General features: G+C 36.5%; 1 long non-coding RNA gene across 7 annotated transcripts in view; it reads right to left on the bottom strand.

Moving 5' to 3' along the window:
- The window catches only part of LOC116229307 (uncharacterized), a 270405-nt gene that overhangs the window by 177574 nt on the left and 66914 nt on the right, over positions 1-25917 (bottom strand). For 6 of the 7 annotated variants that reach the window (XR_016466917.1, XR_016466914.1, XR_016466912.1 and 3 more), the window contains one exon: positions 2230-2299. This is a non-coding gene — a long non-coding RNA (uncharacterized LOC116229307). Of the gene's footprint in view, positions 1-2189; positions 2300-25917 lie in introns of all 7 variants that reach the window. The other variant, XR_016466918.1, reaches the window with a different exon arrangement.

Here is a 25917-nt window from a genome sequence, read left to right as displayed (position 1 = left end):
TACGGCTTCAGTTTGAATAAAAGTTGTCTGTATTCTTAAATCAAAAGGAACTTATTTGTCAGCTTGGTAAACTGCAACATCAGTAATTACTCAATGCTAGGTTCATCAGAATATTTTACCCATAAAAACATGGCAATCAAAAACCATTTCCAGTACTTCACCCCTCTCTCTGTAGCACTTTCTTTTCTTAGCTTAAAATGTTACTGTTCCTTTTGATTGCAACTCTTAAATTGTTCATTTCCAGGTCTGTAAAACACACATAAAAACATTTACTTCCACGGTAAAATGGCCTGAGACCGTGGTTAAGACAATTTTAATATGGCCACTATTACTTTACTGCCTGGCTCACTGCATCCTCCTACGTTCAGCACATAAACGTACCTTGAAGAAACTTTAACTAGCATTTAAAATACACTCAATTGCTTTGTTAATAGACATATCTATCTGATTGAGTTTACCTGCTGGCTCTTAAAACTCCTGTTTCAAACACAGCCTGTGAGCCTACAAAGCTCCATTGTTTGCTTCCTTATAGGTGATAATGAAGTTGGCATCTAGTTCCCACTGCTGAATGGTTTCCGTGAGGCTTTGAAAAAGTTGTTTGCTGCTACTAGTATTATATAACCATCTCAGTTTCAGCATTCATAAAAGCTTGTTCTTGTCAAATACCTTATCTCCAAGATTGTATTAATAACTAAACATGAGTCATGCTAGGTATCAGACATGTGTGCACTTATACACTATACACGTAAGGATTTTTCTAAAAATCAGTTAAATTTGTTAGTTAAGTGCATTGTTAATGCATTATCCTATGACTTGGGTGGCCCTTCTTTTACTGCTATGTAAGTGGCCCTGATGCACTTCTGCCTATACACAAACAAACATTACACTGGAATCTGAACAGAAGATCAGATTCCAGATCTGCATTACCAGATAGGAATCTTGCCTTGTCCAAATAATCATTAAATTAAGATTTAAAACTTGTATTATCCATGCTTAATAAGTCAAGATGCAAAGCACCAAACATTTTGACCTGAGTCTAGCAAACTGGATCACATGCTCAAACTTAATTACATAAGTAGTCCTACAGATATCAGCAGAGTTAAGTAGGTTAAAGCAAAGTTTCATCAGTAGCAGTCTTCAGCATTTTGCAAAATTCATTCACCAAAGAAAGATCTGAACATGGAGTTACAATTACCTTGACAAAATATGTATCTAGTGTAAGAATAACAAGGCATACCCAAGACAGAGTATCGTTTTTATGAGAGTGGTTGAAAATTAACATATTCTTTAAATGTAACTCAATCAGAACTGGCATATTCTGTCCAAGGAAAAAAGAGATGTGTCTCTCTGTGGTCACCAGAATAAGAGTAAAAAGTATTCTAACAAACAACTTGAAAATATAGATGCATATTCACTAAAATATCAAAAAGAGATCACAAACTTGCACTGTCTCTATCACCTCAACAAACAGGAGCTGTGTTTGTGCCCCCAGCACACTGAACTGCAGCTATCACAATGTTCTGAACAATCACACTGATATTTTATCATTTTTCAAAGTTATTAGATGGAAAAACTAATAAATGCAAAGCAATTACTCAGAACATACTCACCCCCACACAAAAGTCTTTGCCAGACATTTTTAGAAGAAATGACACAAATTATACCTTCAGCAACTTTTCATCTTTTAGGTCTGATGCAATATCTTACCAAAAAATAGGGATATCAAGAGGCTCTTTAAATCAAAAACTATCTGAGACCATGAATAGCTTGCAATCCAGCATTCTCAAAAGCACTCTATTCTTTCATAGTCCTTTGTAGTTTATTTTAAAATGAAAATATTAAATGAGTCCCATATGTAAACTCCTACCCATCAGTCCTTAGAACAGGATTTAAAGCCTTTACAGCCAATAGTGTATCTCCGAACATCCGAAGTAGCCATTCACCTCATTTTTGCCTGAAAACACTGGCAAATCCCCTCTTGGCATGAAATTTACCCTCACAATTCTAGTCTTGTGATGTTGGCATTCCACAAATGTTTTGGGCAGGGCAATGGATACTTCCACTAGACATCTCCTCAAAATCAGCAATTAAACCAGACAGCCACAGTGGTTGCCAATAGCATTTTGTTAACTAGCTGGATTAGAAAGCATTTGCATGGGAAATGAAGGATTTGAGCTGAAATCACTCACGTCTGAATTCACTGCAAAGATTTGGATGATGGTCTCCTACCTCTCAGGTATCCTTTCAGTAGTCACTCAGCCAAGCCTCTTTCAGCCTCCACTGCTAAAGATCTTCTAATCTGCAAAGTAAAGTAATTAAATATTAGCCAGGGTAGGGAATAGAAGTCAAGACTTGCAGACAAGTCTCTAAATAGATTGAAAAGCCATTCCCTATGTTCACTGAACATTGTTAATTGTCATATAAAATGAATGGCCTTCAACAGCATGTATGAGATGCAACCCACACTGTGTCAAAATGATGGGACTCCCTCAGCCAGAGCCTGGAGCACTGGCCAGGGAGGAGTTCTCCAGCTGACACCCAAGACAGGGGACAGTTCTGAGGAGCTGCACAAGAGCATGGACACAAAATAAAACAAAAGAGCAGAAACAGCAGATCGACAAGGAGAAGAGAGCAGCAGGCCAAAATGTACATGCACAAACCCAGGCTCCTGCACCATTCCTCACCTCAATGGAGGACTAAGTGTAACCCATAAGGAAAACAAGAAATTGAAATTAGGAAAGGGAGAGGAAAGGTGTTAGGCTAAATTTGAGCCTGGGGAGGGAGGAAGAACGGTAAATTTTTCAACCAGTATCTAATCTCTGCCGAGTCCTTTATTTTTTCTGTAAAGGAGAGTCGTGTATGTTTACTAGCTTGGTGCTCACAATTACAGCATGTTTTGTGCTCTATTGCACTCAGCATCTTTAAAACAAAAACAATGACAACAGAAAACGTAGCATATCAAAATAAAAAACGAATTCAGACAAACAGCTTTTTTACATTGCTAGGACAGTTTAAAGTCACTGAGGCCAAGCAGCGCCCACCCCTGAGGTTTTGGCTCCAGAAAATGACTAACTCCCCTTATGCAAATAAACAAACATCTATCTGTTCTTGCATCCATACCTCAAAAAAAAAAAAAAAAATCTGTAAATAGTGCAAGTTAAAAGCTTCTGTGAAATACAGCATGAAGCTGTGAAAAGAAGCATACCATTCCACTGCTTGCAGTAACTTCAACGGCCTTGAGAAGCCCAGCTGTGTTATAATAAACAAACCAGATGAAATTTGTAATACCGAAACCTTACAAGTCCAATCTGACTGTGCAAACAGAAAGGCAGGCATACAGCTGTTCCTTACGCACGCTAAAAATTCCTGGTACCACAATGCAAATGATCTGCAATGAAAAAAATATCAGTACAAGCAATCCTCCAAGTATTGCTTGAGATGTCCTTCTCTGCCTGACAAGCAGTCCTTCCTGCTTCTTGTGCTGTAATGAACAATTTCAGACTTATGTTTCTGTAAGTCTGAAACAAGGATGAAAACAACTCTCTCTTACTGAGAATATTTTCGAGCAATATTTCAGAAGTTGTATGCAAACATGGTACCAGCTTCTCCTGACAGAACTCAAGTGCATTTGCAGCTAGATAAAAAAGCAGTCCTTTGACAGCTTCTAAGGAAAAATCACTTCAAAGTTTGATGGAAGCAACAAGTTCAGTATTAGAATTTGAGCCGACATTTTAATGAATGAAATACTCAGTCTTCAAAAAATTCCACACTTCTAATTTGCTAAGAAAATGTTACTGCACTTGAGGGGGGGGAATAACTGTCCTCTGAAGAAAATTCCACACAGAATTTCTGCTTCACCTAGGGGATGATTTTAGCAATATATCATTTCCTCAAAATCCACAGCACTGAATGGCATTGTTTCTATATCTTTCTGTATCTGCTTCAACAGACAGAGTTCTATACATCTACATCACCACTGCAAAGAAACACAGCCAATTAAAAATATACAGCCAAGTAGATTTTAAATTTAAAACATTTATGCCATTGGAACTGTAAAGAAAATCAGATTTAGTTGTGTCAGACATAATTCCTATAGACGTAGGAGGGTTCAAAAAACAGCATTAACATCCTCATTCTGAAAAATTATAGTTTTTGTCCTTATAGCAACAATTAGCTGACAATTCCACTTCACTCAAAATAGGGAATTTTCTGGTCATGTAGAAGATCTGTACTGAAGGTTCCTACTTCAGAATTCAATATTTCACATTTTTCTATTGCACACATTTAACTGATGAGAAGCTGTTACCCTATCAAGACTCTTTTTTTTCATTTCCTTATCTTCGAGTTCTCTCACAGCATTTTAATAAGTTAGAAACAAAATTATACTGCTTTTATAAGTTTTTAATTCTCTGATTAAGAGATTAATCCAGCTAGTCCTGCTTCCTGTAGCGAGATGGTTCAGATTACCTGGTGAAACACCATCAAGACTAAACTATTCTACGATTCAAAAACGTTGTCTACCCTGGATGAAACTTTGGATTGGGGATAAATTTCACAAAAATATTCTGTATCCTCTCACAGTATATTTGAGTACAACTTATTATTATATCATAAAACACAGCAGATATTCTCTTTGAAAACTAAACAGTACTTGCTGCAGTAAATGCAAACAGCAGGTATGTTGCAGACAGTTGTGAAGAAAAGCTTTCTGGTGATTTAACTTGTATGTAACATTTTTTTTAACATTAATTAAATCACATTCTGTACCAAATATTTATTTTCCCCGTGATAATTCCTGAGAACACAATGTGCATGAGATATATATAAATATATATAAATATAAATATATACTATAGATAGATAGATAGATAGATAGATATAAAAATATAGGACTATTAAAAGAGTTTGTATCTCTGAAACTGATTCTTTCTTAGTGGTTTGGGGGTAGAGGTTCTCCTTAAAAGTATATGAACTATTTTTTATCTTGCAACTTCCTTTTCCTCCTACATAAAAACACAAACATTTAAAATGTATAACACATTTGCACACAGTTACAGTGAAAAACTGGGCAACTTTCAACCACAATAAGTTTCTTCTGCAACTACTTCCAAATTCCGTCCAGTAAAATATAAGCTATTTGTTCTGTAGCAGACAAGTCATTATTATCACAAAGAATATTTAAAGAGGAGAAAGTGACCTAATATTGCAAGAGTAGTTTCACAAGGAGAATAGCGTAGATTTTATTGCAAGAGTAGTTTCACAAGGAGAATAGTGTAGATTTGGTTCAAAAACAGAACTGACTTGACTACTCTAAGATACTTCATAAATAAACACTTTCATAACAAACATGTAAGGTTGCAACACCCAGAAAGTCCCAGAACTCCTAGGAAATTACTGCCCACGTCACAGCATGACTAAACTTTCTAAAAATGGTCTCAAAAGAATGAGGTTCAAAAGGAAAAAAGAAAAAAAAAAAAAGATTAAAAAAAAAGTTTTGTCTTCCCTTTTCAATCTGTACAGATCCTCAGCAGATGCAAGCACTGTCCCTTATGCTTCACTCACTCGAGACAGGCTACAGCTACATCATTTTCTCATGGCCTTCCAATATCCTGTCCTGCTCATAATCCTTGGACTGCACAACCTCAGGAAATCTCCAATCAATTCACCCAAACACTCCCACTCTCACGCCTTCCCCTTCCCCCCAACATTTTTTCTGATTCTTCTACAACGAAAGAACTGTTTTCCATGACCCAGCAGTTGGATTTAGAGGCAGATTGGTTTAAATCTAGAACTGTTTATAAGAACAAGTAATGATCTTTATGTGCTCAAAAACAATCTTTTATAGCCTCTTAACCTTTTCCCAAAATTCTATAATGGGCTTCTACTCTGCAAGACCAATATAACACAGCCAAGACATGCTATTGGTATTGCAAGCAAAAACACAAGAAGTTTTTTAAAAATAGAATTGCAATGACATTTTTAAAATGTTGATTTTAATCTGGTTAATGATGGAATTACCCAGGGAAGTTTAGTCCTGAAGTGACATGGCATACAAAATCATGGGAAGCTTGCTTTATTTCTGATGACATCGTAGATTGTCTGAAAATCCCTGTCATTTGAAGAGCCTTATTTTGAGGATTTCTCACAAAGAACTGAAAGCAATTGTGGGAGGAACAAGAGTCCTAATGTGAAAGCTATGCACTAGACCTTGGGAGAACTGAGACCACTTTCACAATTAAGCAGGTATGTGAACCCGCCATTTTTACGGATTGTCCCTCTCTACAATCTGTAGACTGAGGAAGATGATAGATCATGCATATCTCATCAGATCTTTGAACTAGTGATCATCTTCTTTTATCACAGTGCATCAAGTACAAAAAGTACAATCTCAGTTGAGAACTCCAGGACCTAAAGAAAAACACACACACTTCCATGACCCCATCACCCACATCCCTATGCTCTAAAGAAAAAAAAGACTATTAAGAGTTTTAGTCAAAGTGAATGCATGCATGATACTGTGATAGACATCTAATGCATTATATCAGAAAAACAAACTCTTTATGTACTCTCAGGACTGTCAGCATTGATACTCCTGCAAATCGCATTCCCCAGCATTTCAAATTTCTTTAATTCTTTTTAGAATTTGACAAAGGTTCAATAATTTGTCTGAAAATTAATCACCCTAAAGCAAGCATCTGAATTAGATTCTCAGTCTGCATGCAAAATTTCACTTGAAAAATACCTCTAAACAAGTACTAATTCTCTGAAGGCTTTAATTATTAAATACACTTTCTTGAAGATTCAGCCTGCACTGGGCATGCACAACTCCCACATAGAGCACTTATCTTCTAGCTGAATTATACCACAGGCCAGTATACTCTATCTCAAGATTTAAGATTTACTGCATTTCCCATGCTTGCAGTCAGTTACCACCGGGGTGTGGGGATAAAACTAAAAAGGCAACTAAATTTTTATAACGCAGTGCTCAAATCCTGCCAATCCTAAAGTCACTGAAACTTCATATCCCTTCTTCCTCTCAGATTTAAATTTGCTTCCCTGCTTTTTCCCTTCTCTAGGATAAGAAGCGTGCCAAATTTCAGGAATGCAATGATTTCTCTTTCTGCTGGATACTGTGGGTGCAGGAGTAGAGATGTTAATGTAGTGTCAAAATTCACATTTATAGCAGAGTTGTGGTTCATCTTCAGTTACTGAGTGATTGCTGCCATTCCTTTAGTAACCCACTTTCTTCTTAACGCTATGCCATTAACATTCTGAAATATTAATTAGTGGCTTTGAGGTCTTCTCCAAGACCTCAACTATGTCAGGATTCTTCAAAATAAGGAGAGAAGAAACACGAACTTTGTAAGATCCAAGGATTAATTGCAGAAATAGATCTGTTTTCATGCAATCACATCAAAAAAATACCCAACCAGGTATTATATTATTCACACTCAAAATGTCTAAATTATTACCAAAAATGTCAGCAAAACGTACACATATCCCTCGGGAAAGGAAGTTAGAGAGGTGTCCTCGCTTGTAAAGAGACCATAATTATCTCCAGTTCAGTGTGTGATCTTCAGGACAGGTCTCACAAGCATAGAGAAGCACAAACTACAATAGTCCGCTCTGAGGATGAGTGCCTAAGAGTATCCTTCCAACAGACAGACCTCTGCAGCCTGCCAAGGGAGGGAAAGGATCTCTCTGCAAATGATCCTTTGCTGCTGCTGCCAGCTCTGTACTCAACGATGCTAGAATAGCAACTCCTATGACTGCTTATACGCTCTGGATCTCTGGGGGCTCATTCCTTTTCAAGGGTAGTGTACAGGACTTGCAATGTTTTTCCCAAATGAAAATATTTTAGAGGGAGATTCACAAAGATGACTCTCAAAGCAGTTTCTGTACATTGCTAATGTTACCTATGATCTTGCATTCAGCCTGGGAATGTACAATGAAACCAAAGATGAAATATGTATATAAGGTAAGCCTATATATGTTATATAGATACTATATACCTATTTTTGAGTCATTTAAGTAAAAATAAGACTTTAATTTTTCTCCCCAATCTTTAATTAAAACAATTTAACAGATCATTCTCTATAATCTGAAATGGTAAATTGAACTATGACACTAAAAATACGTGAGCCTACTTTAAACTTGAAGTAACAGTTTCAGATAAATAAATATTTTAAAATATATATATTAAAGATCATAAGTTCATTTTGTTATTCATTTAAATGTATGCATATACATGATGAAGATGCCTTCATCACTTTCTGGAAAGAAACATTATCCTGCCTGCAGTTAGTTAAACAGTTTCCCAGCAGACAACCAAAATATGCATGGATATTGAAGAAATATATATTCCTCCGCAAAGAAAATTTTTACTCATATCCATTCTATTCACTCAGCCACAGTTTATCTGATTTAATTAGGTGAGATCTAAAAATGATTTCACTCTTTAGTGTAATCTCAGTTGCTGAGTTACAGCCTAGATAGTCTTATGACATATCGAACTACTGTAACACTACAGCAACTAAGAATAAATTCATGAGGATATTGGCAAAATTAAGCATTCGTTCCATCATGAACATTATAAGAGAATAGTATAGGATTAAAATTCTGCATAACTAAAAATGTATTAACTTGGTTTAAAAAACAATCACAACCTTGGAAAAATTATTAATTGTAGTAACTTCTGACACCTGAAAACAAGTGGTTAAAACCACAGATGCTGCTTTTAACTATAAAAAAGAAGAACCATTTCTGATCAGAAGCTACAGAAGAAAGTTTTTTTACTTCCTCAACCTGTTAAAAAAAAAAGCACAACTGAAATCAACTCCAGGTGAGAAGGTAAGCCTGCATCTGGCTGATCATGAAAAGAATAAATGTTGAACTCTTCCACCTATTTCCCAACACTTGCATAGCAGCGATAAAACTGTCCTTAAATTCTCTAACAGCAAACTCCTCTCTATTCAGAAAAAACAAACGTGATGTATTTTTAGCACAGACTTAATCCATTCTGTTTCACTTGTGAATATCCTTATCAGACTGTTTACAGTGCTTTGCTGACTCCAGATCCCATTAACATTGTAATTTAAACTATGTGAAGGATGTATGCTGTTGCTACAAACCTACCTCCATACACCTTACATTTAGATTTTTTTTTTTTTTTTTTTTTTTTTTTTTTTTTTTTTTACAAATGAAAGGATTCATTGATCAACCACTGACCTGCATCAACAGCTTGGGAGGAACTTCTTTCTTCACCACTGATTTAGCTCAAATTCTGGCAGGAGGATATAACATCATATTTTTCAACCACTTTCTGTGGGACTACATGAAATAAAAATTCTCTGGAGTGCACAGAGAACTGAAACACAGATTATAAAGAGACAGGATGACCCAGTTCAGAATCCGTTGGGCATTTTGGATTATACCCAGGTGTTAAGCATAAAAGCAAGGCATACAGCTTTTTAGACAAATAACTGCAGGAAGCTGCCAGGGGGCAAGATTAAACATTTGTCTTCCTATAGAACTGGATCATCATCTTTTCATCAGGAGGATGAAAAGAGGTGGAGGAAGACTAGGATTCTCTTTACAGTATTTTATATAATCAACAAAGTTATTTACTGAAGAACAGATCCACAAAGGGGATTTATCAGCACTGTCATAATATCTACCTTTCCATCACCTCAGGAATTTATAGCTATGAACAAGGCAATTCAGCTCATGTTTCAAGGCATTGCAGTCAAGCAACCAAAAAGAAGTTTCACAAAAGCAGCACATAGTTTAGAAAGCATTTAAACTAACAAGGAAATGCTTTGTTAAGCCACAACCCTTTTCCAGGATAGAGGTGTTTTTCTTTAAAAGAAGAGTGTGGTTACAATTTCCCAAAATTTTTCCTGGAATTCCAAGATTTTTTTCTTGGAATCAGCATGTAGCTAACGGATCTTCACAAACCACAGCTAGAAGTGGCCACGGTGTAGTATGGGAGACCTTTATTCAACTTCACAAAACTATGTCCAATTAAATGCTTGCAGTTAGGGAGTCACAATTTGGCTTTCTTACAAAATGTGTTGTATAAATTGCAAAGTCACGATTATTCTCCCAGTCCTGAATGAATTGGCCTGTTTTAGGGAGAGCAACTGTGGCTTGAACTGATGATACCATTTTCACAGTCCTTTATTCTATTTATTTATTCTTTAAAAGCAACCATACCTAAAACCCGTGAGATTTGACAAAACCAGTATAGCTGGTAACTTGACTGAATGTTGACAAAGTCACCCTAAATTAACAGTCTTTAGTAAGTGCACTTCTTGGAAAAAGCATTTTTGACATTCTTTTAATCAGTGAATTTATGAATTGATACTCACAGCAGGGTGATTCTGTACCAGGAGCGAGGATGTCACTCCCAGTTACAGACAGAATCAGACATTCTCATCAATAGATCAGACAATTTTAAGAATACATAGCCATTAAATACCTCATTACACATCTCTTACTAATCATCCTCTCAAATTAAGACCTTAAATATCATGGCTAGACAGGTCATAGAATTACATTATGAAATAGCCAAAGACTTTTGCTCCTACTTCTGCATAGTCTGTGGAACTTCTACTGTGTACGATGAATCACTCCGTCGGGAATTTGCAAGAAAATAAGATAAATCACTAAACAAGCTGTGCATAACTAGCTTGAGTGGCTAGAGTAATTATGTCCCGCCACTCAGCTACAGATTTCCTGAAGCACTTCCTTTTATCACAGTCAATGGAATTTGGCAGGGATCAAAATCAGGTCACCTCCAGCTATGCTAAGTCTGTCCAGCTCAAGCAGGCTGACGAATGAAGGCACTCAGGGAAATCACTTATGTCTCTCCCTAGTCAGAAGAACAAATATCATATTGACTATCATGATTCTTTCACAGACTGAGAGTACAATGATTCAATAAATGACATCCCATATACACTGAACCCTTGGAGTGTGTGTCAGCACGCTGATAAAAAAGGAAACCGTGGGGAAACCTGAACACATATGCTTCAATAGCAGATTTCCTTCAGCACTTCACCCTTATCCTCTCCACTAATATCAGCATCTACAAACAGTGCCTATACAGGGAGATGTATTTGAAAAATATACCTAGGTAACAAGATGGCCATCATGAAGGAAAAAGAATGGAATTCATTCTCAGGGTTATTTAATGTTCCACACACTTCCCAAACTCAGAACTGCAGCTTGATTTAAGATAGTTCTGAGCTATGCCAAGTGTTACTAAGTCAGAGTTGGTGAGCTGGCAGGAAGTAAATAAAATAATCCAAATCTAATCCCACAGAAAACGCTGTGATCATATATTTTAATTGTACACTTTAATCCATATGTCTATGTTCCGCTCCCCACCCTCTGCAATTTATTGTGTCTTCTTTGAAGCCTGAAAGAAAAACAAATAACTTTTAGAAATAGATTTTTGTCAGACTACTAATATGAGTAAGTCTTGCTGGAAATTCCTTTGGGTGTTTCATTAGCTCAATTGCGTTATAGTCACATAACTAGGCATAATCTAGAGCAGGTATATTCTGTTTCTGGAGACTTGTATATTGCAAAACAAAAGGGATCAAATCCAAGAAAGTACAATGCAACATTGCTGTTTAAGGCATCACATGTGAAGCAGAAAAGAAAACCATGCTTCAATCCTTTGGTATGGCAATCAGTTGTCCCAGAGTTCCTCTCCTGTCCTACCTTCTTAAGCACCTATTTCTTACATCCTCTCTTACGGTCATGTTCCATGAGTAAGGAAAGAAGAATTTAGAATATATCAGCCTTTCTTTTTTTTTTTTTTTTTTTTTTTTTTTTTTTTTTTTTTTTTCCAGTGTTCTGGCACTGTTATCTTCCCCATTCTTGCCTTTATGCTGAAGTGGAAAAGTAGTCATATAATATCTTACCCCGCTATATAGATTGTTTTAGATGTTAAACTACATTTGAACTAGAGGAATCAAAACCATTTGTGCTCAACAGTGCAATTGATGCTGCTTTCACTAAGCCAGGTCAGTATTTCCTTGAAGTTTTCAAACAGTGGTAAATGTTTTGTGCTTTGGTGCATGAATTTAAAAGCCAAGGTTTTTTCTCATTCTTGCAGTACTGCTTTATGTTTGCTTTCAGACAACTGGATCCCTCCCTCCATCAAGTATACATGATAAGAATTAATAGGGATTGAAACAAACTGTGGGGATTGGACAAATTCGTGCTGTGACTTTGTTTCACGAGCCAAGATCTAACAAAGAAGTATATTAGAAAAGAGTCATTAGAAGTGAGCAGTTTAGCTTCTATGTTTGACTCATTCCCAAAGAAGCTGGATGCACATATATGCCAAGACTTCCTTAGAAAAAAATAATGTATTTTGTGATTTATATTCTTCTGCGTGGAGACACACGCATCGGGAAACAGTTTAATCTCAAACAGATAGGTTTCCAGTATTTAGCTTATTAATTTAGCTTAGGTGAAAATAGGCAATTCAGAAAGCTGCCCTCACACAGCAATTAATGGGAAACAGGAACATAAGAATTTTAAGTACTCAAAGATTTGAGCAATTCTTCTTCTGCTAAAGCATGCGTGAGTTACGGTGTTGGAAGTATCTGTTTATTCAAATACAGCATTTGGTAACCTTAGCAATACTCTTATTTATTTGATGCCCCACAAGTCAGCTCCTCAAGCTTGTGAGCCTGAGTGTAGTTTCTTAAACAATAAAAGAATACAATCAAAAAAAGAGAAATTGATCTATATTGCTAGGTCTTGATCGTTTCTACATGTGTTCGGTAAAGATCTTCAGTTTCTAAAATGCTGTTAATCTGAGATATTTCAGCAGTACTTAAAAACACAAAACAAAAACAAAACAAAAAGCACTTAGAAACAGAGTTCATTAAGTCTGGTTGCCTAACTGACTGATCTAGGAAATTCTAGCCAGACATTTATGGCTTACTGCCTCTTCCAAATTTTAAGAATTTTTAATCCTTTTTTAAATTACTCTATTAAAGGACAAAGCACTGCATTATGCTAGATGCCTCACCAGCAGAAGGCTGTTTTGGGAACTGCTAAATCTAAAACTGTTGTGTGGCACTTTGCCCTTGATTTGTATCACTCAGAGAGCCAAGCATACACATCTGACCAAGTGGCCTGGCCATAAAACACTGAGCAAAATCTCAAAGACAGCTTTCATTAACTACAGTTGTTAAAGGCAGGGCACCTGAAATTTCAAACTCTTTTGAGACACCTCCTAAAGCACTTGAATAGTGGTAATTTCTGAAATTTTGTTATCTTTCATCCATGTGTTTCAGGAAATAAAAATAACAAGCTTTTCATTTTGTCTGTTTTCCTAGTCAGGGAACTGTTCTCTTCCACCCCGCAGTCATTATCAACTTCTGTGTTCTTCTAGGGCTTTGAAGTTTTCTCCTCTTTGTAAAAACAGATTCAGAACCTCCTTCAGTTTGAAAAACAGCACTGCAAGAGAAGCACTTCCATTTCACTTGAAACAACTTCTGATATCAGTTAGCAACAGCTTGCAGAAATCTACAATTCACATTTCCCTATGGAAATGCACAGCTTAGCAGGCACATTCCCAAACACAGCACTCTCTTCCTAACGATGGGAACACCTTCACCCCTGGTGGGATCTTACACCACAATAAGTACAAGTCACTGTGTAACCTGTATCAATTGGCAAAAAGGGTCAGCATTAAAATGGGCTGAAAAAGCCACAGAAATAATCTGGAAGTGAGACTCAACTGATTTGCGTGGTTCAAGAAGGAGACAGTATCTGACCAGAACAAGCTAAATAGAAGTGAACGAGCAAGGGCTGGGACAAGAATAGAGGCTGGGGTTTAGCCATACATTCAAGTACAAAGAATGAGTAAAAAAATAATCCTCTCATTAAATGAACACTACTGGGTGTTTTTGTTTGTTTGCTGTTTTTTTTTTTGTTTGTTTTGTATTTATACAGCAAATGAGGCCATTTCAAGAGAAAACTAAAAAAAATTGAAAATAATATTCTTATGTCCATGCATAAAGAGACAATTCCACCATTCCCTAGCTTTCGTAAATGTCATCACACTCCTTGAACATCAGATAATCTGCATACCTATATACGTTTAATCTTAGATGGAAAAGTATTCGCTGGTGAGAATAAAGGACAACACTAAGCTGAAATGTTAATCTTTTGAGGCCTTGAGGCATTACAACAAGTTATATTACCTTCACATTTTCCAGACAAGATATAAAAAATTAAAAGAATAAATTATCCAAAGAGGCAAGATAACACACAATACCAAAACGGTTATGCTTCTTAGCAGATACATTTAAAATATTTGGAGGAATAAATTGACCTCTATTTTTCAGAAAACACGTAGCCTTGAACGATAGGCACCTAAGCTGCACGTTCAAGCAATGTGATTTTAGCACATCAAGGACTTGCAGTGAGCTAGGAAAAAAAAATCTGGAACACTAGGACTTATTTTCCAAATAAAATTGTAAATTATTACTGAATAAGAATATTTATTAGCCGGAGCCATTTTTAGCAGCAAACAGTTTATTTTAAGGAAGTGCAACCGGATGCGCATCAAGAACAATGAATGGTATGGTGTGTTATGTGAAGCAAGGACAGGAGTCTGGTATGGTGAAAGGGGAACAACAAATGGCTATTCATACAGGTACCAGTAAAGCCAAGATAGCTTCCTCTATAGTAAACTTCAAGTCAGCTATACTAATGTCATCAACTTTGAGAAGACAAAGCAAGTATTTTAGCATTTTCAGTAGTAGTAAGAGATCATTTATTAAAGAAATTCTTGTATCTTTCATAGATTTCACTCCTTCAATATATCATTTTTAATTAAGATTGTCCTACTAGAATTGCTCAACCAGAATACTACATGCAGTTTTATATGTATATGCATATACTTGTTTAGTGTCCTAAAATTCTGATACAACATTGTTTGTAAATTGATTAGCACTTTTTTCTTTGTAATACACTTATTCAATCACTTCAGCTTTAAAATGTCATGTTGAAAGAGAAAGCTTTTTGCCACACTGGAGTTAAATACATATATCATGGCTCTTAAACATATATATAAATAAATAAAAGTGCTCTGAACTTTTGTTACAGGCACGGTTCTATCAGGACTGATACAACCAAGTACATATGGAAGAGCCCAGATCTCACCTCACTCAGTTCTCTGGTGGGACCATTATGCTCCCAGCCATCCTCTTGTAGCTCCCAGCAAGGGCAGCACCTTGGGCACTAGTGCATCACCAACATTCCCTTCCATTTTGCCTTTTCCAAGAGCATTATATAGGTGGATTTTTCCCAGTGCCACAATATTGCGAAATGCCAAGCAAAGTAGACTCAGTTAAAGTCACTTTTGGTTCTAAACATGAAAGAAGAACTTTTTTAAAAAGGCTTTGTAGGCATTGCCATCTCAGTCTTCAGTCTCCCATTTTCTTTTATGGCACTGTTTTTCTGCCTCCAAGCATTATCAGAGCCTATTTCACTGAGATGAACACCATTAATCATGGGAAACAATAATTACAATCCGTTGTGGCAGATACAGCTCCACAGGCAATTGTACCCAACAAAGGAGGAGATCAGACCTTGACCTGATGCAAATCTTGTATTTCTAGATGAATACTGATGAGTTGGTGATCGTGTAATCTGAATTCCAGGATGGCTTTCCAACTATCTAAAGTATTTCTAGCCTTAAAATAATTCAGGCTTAGTATGTACATCCAGAGCAGAAAGAGCTGCTCTCATTAGCTGGCATCAAGAGACACATCTCCAAGAACAGTGAAAACTCCAGAAGACAAAGAATTAGAAATTTTATAAAGTAAACAAGCCAGTTAAAAAAATCCAGTTACCTACAGCAGCCAGAAGTAAACTGGTAACATAAGAACTGTGGCAGCTGTTTCTCTTTCCCACCTAACAGCCAAGCACACTGGGAAAAACCTTTGAAACTGCAAGTCACAGGAGGGCAAACAGTGGTAGCCTAATGGACACAGAGAAGGCAGTTTGCAAGAATAGCTGAATACCTAGAATCCCACATAAATGTTGGTAGTATCTATCAGGACGCTTTTCAAAGGCCTGGGTTGTTTGAAATACCTGTGTCTATGCATTTTCTTCTGAAGTCCTAGAACTTGGACTCATTAGCTTTAGGTTCACCCCAAGACAGTTCCTTTAGGCTTCAAAAGTTGTACACTATCACAACTGAAAGGTAAAGCAGGGCCTTTCATTTATTACAAAAATGTAGCTGTTTTTCAGATGCTACGTAAATGAAAAAGATCAGAGCAAAAAGGTGATAAAGGCATAGTTGCTTATTCTTATAGCCAACTTACCTACTTTTTGACAGTAATTAGAAAGAAAATTGTAAGAATAATCCCACTTCAGTTACTGACAATAATGTTAGTATCAACAGTAATAATCCCCTAAGTACATTTTCTCTCTCTCTCTCTTTATCTAGATCTCTATGTTTTGCCTTCGTGCTTTTATCAGAAGAAAGAGTTTGGGGTGCTTTTTTCCTTCTGTACATCAGCTTCAAAAAGTAAGGGTGAAAGGAAGAGTGAAGAAAAGTGGGATTGCTCATGGCTTCTGTGGTGAGACAACAGTAGCATTTCTGGAAATTCCAATATCACATTATAGAACTGCCACTCTTGAGCCAAATGTTCCTTCAAAAGTGCATCAAAATAGACTGTGTGTTTATTCATGAAAAAAAAAAAAAAAGCCTTCCAAACTACTGAAGAGATCATCAGTGATGGGGGGATATGAGGAAAAAGGACCCTGATTTCTGCGGAATTTTTTCTTAATGCAAAACAAAGAAAAGCCTTTTTTGTTAAAAAAAAAAAAAAAAAAAAAAAAAGCTATACTGTAGTATATATAAAGCACAGTAGAAAATATTGTAATGGAGCTCCACATCCTCAACTCTGTTCTAGCTGAGTATCCTTCTACTTCCAAATCAAGACCAAAAAAATTACACTTGCAAGATTTCTTTCACATTTTGTGTGTCTTATAACACTCTCCACAGCTGTTTGGTCAGTGTCAGAAGATTTCACCTATAAAAATGAATCTAAAGGGAGGCTGCTGAAATCCAATATAGTCTAGGGTTTTTACTTCTACGTTTATTTCTTGGGTTGTGACAAGCATCGTCAGTCACTGGTGCAAAAATGCATTTATTTGTGGTAAGAGAAGAGAAAAATCTTTCATTTCTATAAATAGATTTTCAAACTCACTTTGGAAAGAAGTAGCTTAAATAACTGCTACCCTAGAAGTGAAAGAACCTTCTTTGCTACAGTTCCAAAGCTTTCCAATGAAGATTTGATCCAAACTGATCTTCAGCCTAACTGAAGAAAAAATATAAGAGGCCAAGAAAAATTAGTGACTTTTTTTTTTTGGGGGGGGAAGGGGGAAGACGGGAGACAACCTAAACCTGAGTCCAGTTCCTACCCCAGTCAGAATTTTGCACAGTGAGCAGCATCACTGGTCCATTAATGTGCTTACAGGTGCAAAATACTGATGGTGATTTCCCAAAGGAGCACAGACGTAAAAGCTGTGTAAACCAAATTAAAGAGAAGGCCTCGAATATTAGCAAGTCTGCACAAAGGCCAATAACCTTGTTCTGCAGAGCAGGGAAGAGACTTTCCATGAGACCTGCTGATATCTCCTCAGCTCTGAATGGACTCAAGAGTCACAGCCCCTGAAACAACAAGCAGCAAGAGGCCTACACTGCTTCACAACAGGGCTCACACTGAATAATTTGTTTCTTCTTTACCACATGCCTCATAGATGCCCATTTCTCTTTATTACCTAATGAGAAAGACTAGATACTCAGGCAAGATAACGATGTCATCTGGTTTTCCATAGCAGCGTAATTTCTTTGAGCACACCAGCTGTATAAAGAAGAGATTGGTAAAGGAGTTGACATGGATAGGCCCTTTCCATGTCAGCAAATACAAGTTAAATACCCTCAGAGACGAAGATACGTAGATTCATATTCTGCAACACTCAGTCATCCACTCTGATGTGGTTGACGTTAATTAGCTTAGCAAAGCAAGCTGAGAAGTTTTTTCCCCCCATCTTCCAGGACACAGTGCAAGATATCTTTGTGCTCCTCCCAAGATAACATCACAGTTCCTGGATACTATTTTGAGCCTTAAATTCAGTCACATTTGAAAGTATTGGAAAGAAAAGAAAAGGCTATCTTTTTTTTTTCTATTTTTTTTCTTTTTTCCAACTTCTACACATCTTCCATGTAAAAAGCAAGCATTATTTTATTAAAAAAAGAAAAAGAACTCACAAATCTTTATGAAAACCTTTATGAAACACAGTTTGGAGCTTTTAACTAAATCCAAAAAAGGAAACACAGGTACTTGCAAATTTTGCACAATCGCTTTTCTCATGTGTGGTATCAAACAACAAAGCAACCTTACACTTTATGCAAAATATTCATTCCAGCTGCGTAACTGAAGAAGCCATCTGAGTATTTTACCATAGAGGAAAGTGCCCCTATCTTCTCCTCTTATCAACAGCTTTCAGGTTTCAAAGCCCAAAGCCCAAGAATTTTCCTGAAACAGCTGACAGGTTTTTTTTTGTTTTTTTTTTTTGACTCTGAAGCGAAAAAACAAATGCCACTTGTCCAGTGATTTCCTGATGTAATTGTATTTGGATTTTTACTTTCACAATCTGGTTGCACTTAGTATTATTCTTCCTATTTCCAAATTTAGGTTTATGAAACTGATCTATCTCCAATAAGCCCTAGTGAGGATCTATCTTCACTGAAGCCCTACCAAGAATCCTGCAGGCTGGAACTTCCAGTGCTGCTAGAACTAAAGCCATCTTGTATATTATTCATTTCAAAAACCACAGCTTTTCATCATGTGCAAGTTGGAAAAACATGCTGAAAAACCATTCTGCAAATCAAGTTTACTGACAATTCATGATTTGGCCAGAAAGGTTTTTTTTAAATCTTTTCTAGATGCACTGAGATTGAAACAAGATTTTACTGTGTGGCTATCGGACGTGAGAAGCCTATAGAGGCATAGATATTGTTGCACATCAGCCAAATCCACGTGTGGTAATAACAGATAAAGGTTAAATCAGAAGGTTGTGTCAGAAACTGCATCTAGTTCATGGCTTTTACCACTTTATCTGCCTTCTGCCAACAAATCCATTTTCTCTCGGACTACTTGTGACATTCCAGTCCTCTGAGCACTTCTAAACAACCATTGTTTTCCAAACATCAGCATACCACAAAAATGCTTTCTACTTCACCCCGAACACAAAATTTCTCTTAGAAAATAATCCTGGCCTGATGTGCACACTGAACATTATCCAGTCTTGCTGGATATCTGTGCAGGGATTTATGATGTCATTCTGTGATTTAAATTAAATTCTAGAAGTTTCATATTAGACAATAAAAGCCTCAGAAAGCAATCAAGTCAGTGGTTATTGAAAAAAATATGAATTTTATTCTTTAATAGAAAAGCTAAAAAAGCCTTATGTTTTAAATTTAAATTATTTAGTGATAACATTTTAGTTCTCTTCCTTCTAGTGGTCCTTAGGCTTAGAAATTCAACTCCATAACTTAGATATCACAAGGTGCTTTTTTTTTGGTTTGAGAATATATATAAATTTCTACAAAGAATGAATACTGTTGCCTCACTGAAGATGAAACTGAAGAATTTTGTCCAAGAGTCTTCAATTTTGCTTATATTTTCCCTATCTAGCTCCCAAGAAGGTATGCATTTTCATTTTTATTCAGATTTGAGTTGTTCTGAAATGAGTTGTGAGCTATTGTTTTCAGCAAAGAAGTGTTTCCTCATTTTACACAAAAATACGCTTGATAACTTTTTTCTTAATTATGCTTTGTACATTATCAATACTTTTTATAACCTCCATAAGCCTTTAATAATATCTGTACTGAGATTCCTTTGGAACACAAAAGTGATACAAAGGCATTCATTTGTCTTTGGCTCCAGTTTTTCGATCTGAGAAGAAAACTGAGTTTTCTACTAAAGTTCAGTTCCATTAGAAAATTATGACAGTGACTTCAAATAAAAACAAATTCTCCTAGGTTTCAGTGGGACCATTTTTCATCCAGGAGTTCCAGCCCATTAGAAAACAAACAGAATTAACAACAGTTTCAATGACAAGCATTTTCCACAATTCTAATTAGCAGAGGATGTGGCAACTACTCAAGTTTTGCCTGATATATTATTACTTAATGCCTTGTAGTTCTGAACCCAATTCTAACCTAACTCAGTCTTGTTGAAAACATAGCTGTCATCAAATCCCTTATAGAGAAGCCTGCAAAGTAGATGTATTTATCTAACTGGAGAATAAAATAGATATCTATTTCATTACATCTTTTTTCTTCAAAGCAGGTATCCAACTAGGAATTCAGTCTAGGAAAAAGGTGTAATAATTAGGAGAGTCGCATCTGCCAGTTTGACTGCATCTGTAATTGAAAATAGCAGTCAGTGGCACAAAGAAAGAACTGGGATTCATGAATGCTGTAGAGAGTTTTTAAAAGACCTGGATGCTAGAAGACCTCTTTGGCAACATCATGAAGAAAAAAAAAATGACTGAAGAACACTAGAAACAAACAATCACACTTTGCTGAGCAATTACTGTACACACTCAAGTAAAACTATTGTGACCACAGTGTCCATTCTGGATTCAAAAAAGACAGGGATCTCTTAGAAGGAGTCCAGACAAGGGCCACAAAGAGGACAAGGAGTAATGGTCTAAAATTTGAACATAGAAAGTTCCATACTGATATGTGGAAGAACTTAGTTATGATAAGGATGATGGAGCACTGGAGCAAGTTGCCCAGAGAGGTTGCAGTCTCCTTTTATGCACATATTCAAGACCCGGATGGATGTCCACCTGTGCAACCTATTGCAGGGTACCTGCTTTTGCAGGGGGTCGGACTCAATCTCTTGAAGTCCCTTTCAACCCCTGCAATTCTGTGAAAACAATTTGTGAATAGCAAATACCTTTAGGTGTACCCCCCTTACAGAATCAATTAGTCTTTTTGTTTGAAATTGATAAAAGCATTCTTGGGTTTGTGATCCTAAACATTATGACAACTCAACATCATGAATTTGGCAAAAATCAAACTCCTAGGCAAAACAATTACTGGGCAACAAGACAAAATATTCTTTATTTCTTCTTAAGTATCACAAATAAAAACAATTTCAATAATTTCAAAATATACCATCAATACAAGTACTAAAAAAGGACAACGATCTGTACAAAATGTGCACAGATCATCCTTAAGAACAGTCATTTTAGCACAGCAGAGTCCAGAAGTAGCACAGAAGGATATTAATTGGTTAATAAAAATGAAAATTAAAGGTAGAATACTCTAAAAATGTTGCAAGATGCCCTGAATAGGATTTCAGGTAATAAGAAGGGAAGGAGGAATATGAGCCGGAAAGCACATGGAGAAATAAAAATGGACAAATAAAAATGAATGAGAAACTTTTGCTCACATTTTTTTTTTTTTTTTAAACAAATGTCACTCTGAAAAGCAACCTATATATCAAATTCCAATATATAAAGTCAAAATTAAAAAGAAAAACAGAGAACGCAACCCATGAAACAAGCTGATTTCTCTTCAACAGTTGTAGGATAAGCAGTAGACTTCCTGTTTCAGAAATCAATAATGGACTTCAATTAACTTTAGAGCAGGTCAACTAAGCCTGATTTTGCAAGAAGCTGAAGAGCTATCCTCATTACTAAAATTATCAGGGGCTGCACAGGCCTAAATCCTTCCTAATAGAACCCTAAGCCTTTTGCACATAGTTTGAGCAGTTACCATGGGTGAAGGGGTTACATCATATTGTAAATGAATTAGATGCTTTAAATATTAAAAATGATAAGCCAGATAGTCTAAAAAAATATTATTAAAGACAAGCCCTTATGTGGTATTAGTATATGAAAACAAACATGCATTTAAGAGCAGAGTTCACTCACAAGATTTAAAGATATCAATACAAAATAATGGAGTAGGCCCTGAAGATCCTCCTCAGTTTGTCCTGAGGGAAAATTTTGAACGCATTTAATTACAAAATATTTAAAACCCACTGGAGAGTTTAAGGAACCAGATTAAAGCCTGGCACAAGAGTAAAGTAGTATTTTGAGTAAGTTTTAGTTTCAGAAAAATTCGGAGTATGAGAACGAATGGAAAAGGTTCTCCATTTTGTTAAAAGCTTCTTTTCACGGTTGCTGACTTGCTTCTCCCTAACAGCTAGCTATCCATCCTTCTCTGCTGGTCCTCCACAAAATCACCTGGAGATGAAACTCACAGGTGAGTACAAACTACTCACATACTCAGAGGAAAATAATTCTATTTTTATTAAGACTATAGTTGTTATTGTATCTGTACATTTCACTCATTAGGATATTTGTCATCTGTAGTAGTAACATACATTTACCTACATCTTACAGATGAAAAAATGAGGCACAGAGATGAAACAACAGTTGTTTAACTATTTCAATACTTTAAAAAGCAAACTGGCATGCAGCTAGTAATGAAATCTGTCTCGAGGTGACACTCAGATGCTTCTGAACACTGCAAGGATAGAACTAGGCTTGCTTCTATAGTCTCATCTTTGAGAAAAATAAGAGAGAAGCAAGGGATGGTGATGAAAGCCGATTTAATCTTTCACAAACAGGTACAATGTGGAATACGTTGTGTTCCTTCACTTATTTTCTACACGTAAGGACAGAAAATATCCGTTTTACTCCAACGATGGACTGTTAGATATTCACTAGAATAGCCAAATCAAGGCATGAACGTTGTCCTTTAAAAAATAAAGGAAGAACTAAATCGTACGTAAATGCACTTTTAAAATTCACCTAATACCAGCAAAAAATCTAGGAACATCCTCATGTTTTTCAGCAAAATAAGCTACTCAAAAGTTTCCAATAAACTAGTTCAGTAGACTTACAAAACTTTCACACTCAACTTTTTGAGCAGAATTCAGAAATGGGTCCTTGCAGCAAAGGCTATCAATGTATTTGGCTGCAATAGGAAAAGTAATTGCAGCAGGCCAAAGGAGCTCACCCTTCTCTTCTATTCAGCATTCCATTGCAGAATGCAAAGTCCAGTATAAGATGAACAGGGACACACTGGAGTGAGTCCAGCAAAGGGCCACGAAGATTACTGAGGGTCAGGATAATCTCTCATACAAGGAGAGGCTGAAAGAGCTAGGACAGCTCAGCCTGGAAAACAGCATGCTTAAATACCTGATGGGGGTGTCATGACAACAGAACCATAGTGACAGGTCACAAATTGAAATACAGTAAGTTCCACTTGAGCATATGAGAAAGCTTTTTACTCTGATAGATTCCAAACATTTGAACAAGTTGTCTGGGGATAGATGGACTTCTTATCTTTGAAGATACAATCAAACCAGACACAACTCTGAGCACACTGCCTGAATTCACCTTGCCTCAAGCAGCAGGGGTTGGACAAAACAAATCTTACAAGGTCCCTTCCAAACTCAGCCATGCTATGAATTTTCAGGAAAGTAGTAGGGAAGCACCTGGGCCACTACGAACACTTAAATCACAGAATCATTAAGGTTGGAAAAGACCTGTAAGATATCTAGTCTACTCATCCACCTGCCAGCAACACTACCCACTAAACCCTGTTCCTAAGTGTTACATCTACCCTTTCGCTACACCTCCAGAGACAGTGACTACACCACCTCCCTGGGCAACCTGTTCCAACATCTAACCACTCTGAAAAGAAACTTCCTAACATCTAGCCTGAAACTCTCTTGGCACAACTTGAGGCCTCTCTCTCTTGTCCTATCTGTCAGTTTCTTTGCTAAGAATTATTATCCTATATTAAATTAAATACTTGATCTCTAATTTACAGCTGAAACCACATTAGCAAGCCCAAGTTTCTTCACCAAGAGGGTAGATGGGTATTGGAACAGGCTCCCCAGGATAGTGGTCATAGCCACTATCCCTGCAGGAGTTTAAGCAATATTTGGACAATGAATTCAGAAATATAGTTTGAATTTTGGGTGGTCATGGATAGAGCCAGGTGTTGGATTCAGTCACACTTGTGGGTCCCTCCCAACTCGAGATATTCTGTGACTAAATTTAAAGTGTTTGGAGAAGATGGCTATTACTGCAAATGGGAGCTGGTAAAGGGAAAACCTAGATAAAAGCCACTTACAAGAGAGGCATATACCTTTTTACTTCTAGTATGACTTATCTCATTTACTGATCCAAGCTGGTTAAGGAAATCATACTGAAAAATTTCACTTGAAGTAGTGCTGACAAATTATTCTAACACAATATTATTGCCTAAGCAGCTAGTACTCTTTGTTCCTAAATGACCAGCCTATTAGATGCATCATTATACTCATAAGAGGTTACTTAAGGACAAAACTAATACTAGAGGAAAGCTTCGGGTCATAACCTCAGTCAACTCTACAGTGAGAGCTTGCTAAGCATAAAAAACAATTGGAAAAAAAAATCAATAGGACTGAACAGACGGCAATGCAACTGTTGTAAATATTTATAGGCATGTCGAATTTGAGAATTATAGTATCAATATATAGTACTGTAGGAGATAACTACTGAAGACATTAAAAATATGTAATTACGGATACACACAAATGAAGATTTCATTAGCCTTAAAAAGCACTGACACAAAGTCTTGCTACAGCAGCTTTACATTAACTACTTCTCATTATCCATAACATTTTTTTCCAAATATATGAAAGCTTAGGAGCACTACACAGCAAGGGTACAAAAATTGCAAAGAAATTTAAAAAAAAAAAAAAAGACATTAAGCAAAAAGTAAAGTTCTGTGTTTCAAGTTGAAACTCCTGACTGCTTAGCGATATACCTGTTGTATAACTGATCAGCATAAATTGACTCAAGTCACTATTATCCTTCTCTTAGAATTACACGTGCTGATTTCAATCAGAATCCCTAATGCTTTTTAAATTTTTAGAGTTTTGGTTTAAAGAAAGGCAAACTGACTTTTTTTTTTTTTTTTTTTTAAGACAATACTTTCTTTAACTGAAGGTTTCTGCTAAAATAACATCAGCTGTCGGGGAAATATCCTGAAACTCACCTTGTGTCAACTTCACACATTTGTCTTTGTGGTAGAAGTGAGATAAACAAAACAGATAGAATGGATCTATATATCAATTACTCCCAAGATACTTCGGCAGAGCATTCCATTACCTGCTGCACAAAACTGAAACAAATGAGCTCAGCTCACCAGAAAGAGCTGCCAAGTGGAAATAGATCCACCCAGTTTTCTAAATTAAAAAAATCAAAGCCATGTAGCTTATATCCGCAGTTTGCAAAACTACTAGAATGCCACATACCAGCAAGTTTGAAAGTGTTTCTGTGTGGAGATTGCATTGATTTAATCTCAGATTTGAGAGTTAATAAGATTGTTGGCTCTGAGAAATAAATACCACCTGCTGAGCATGGTTCCACTTTCACAGGACTGACTGTTTTTGCAGTATTAAGACTGATATTTTTGATGCTGCTATTTGAGTGTTAACTGAAAAATGCATACCTACCTCTTCACACATTTCAACAGATCTGCACTCAATCTAAACTGGCCAGGAACAAACTAATGAAGATCATACTATCAAGGAGATCTGCAAAGCAGCACTCTGCAAGAACTGTAGTAACACAGCTGTAGAAATGTCCAGAAAGGGTCACATCCATCTCAAGAGGGAAAGACACTTACAGAAACACAGAATGCCAGGGATTGGAAGAGACCTTGAAAGATTGTTTAGTCCTATCCCCCTGCCAGAGCAGGAACACCTAGATTAGGTCACATAGGAACGCATCCAGGTGGGTTTTGAACGTCTCCAGAGTAGGAGACCCACAACCTCTCTGGGC

The sequence above is a fragment of the Phasianus colchicus genome, chromosome 5 (assembly GCF_987193195.1).
Source record: "Phasianus colchicus chromosome 5, bPhaCol1.hap1.1, whole genome shotgun sequence".
Classification (NCBI taxonomy): Eukaryota; Metazoa; Chordata; class Aves; order Galliformes; family Phasianidae; genus Phasianus; species Phasianus colchicus.
The sequence above is the reverse complement of the archived record's forward strand: the minus strand, read 5'-3'. Positions and strand labels throughout refer to the sequence as shown.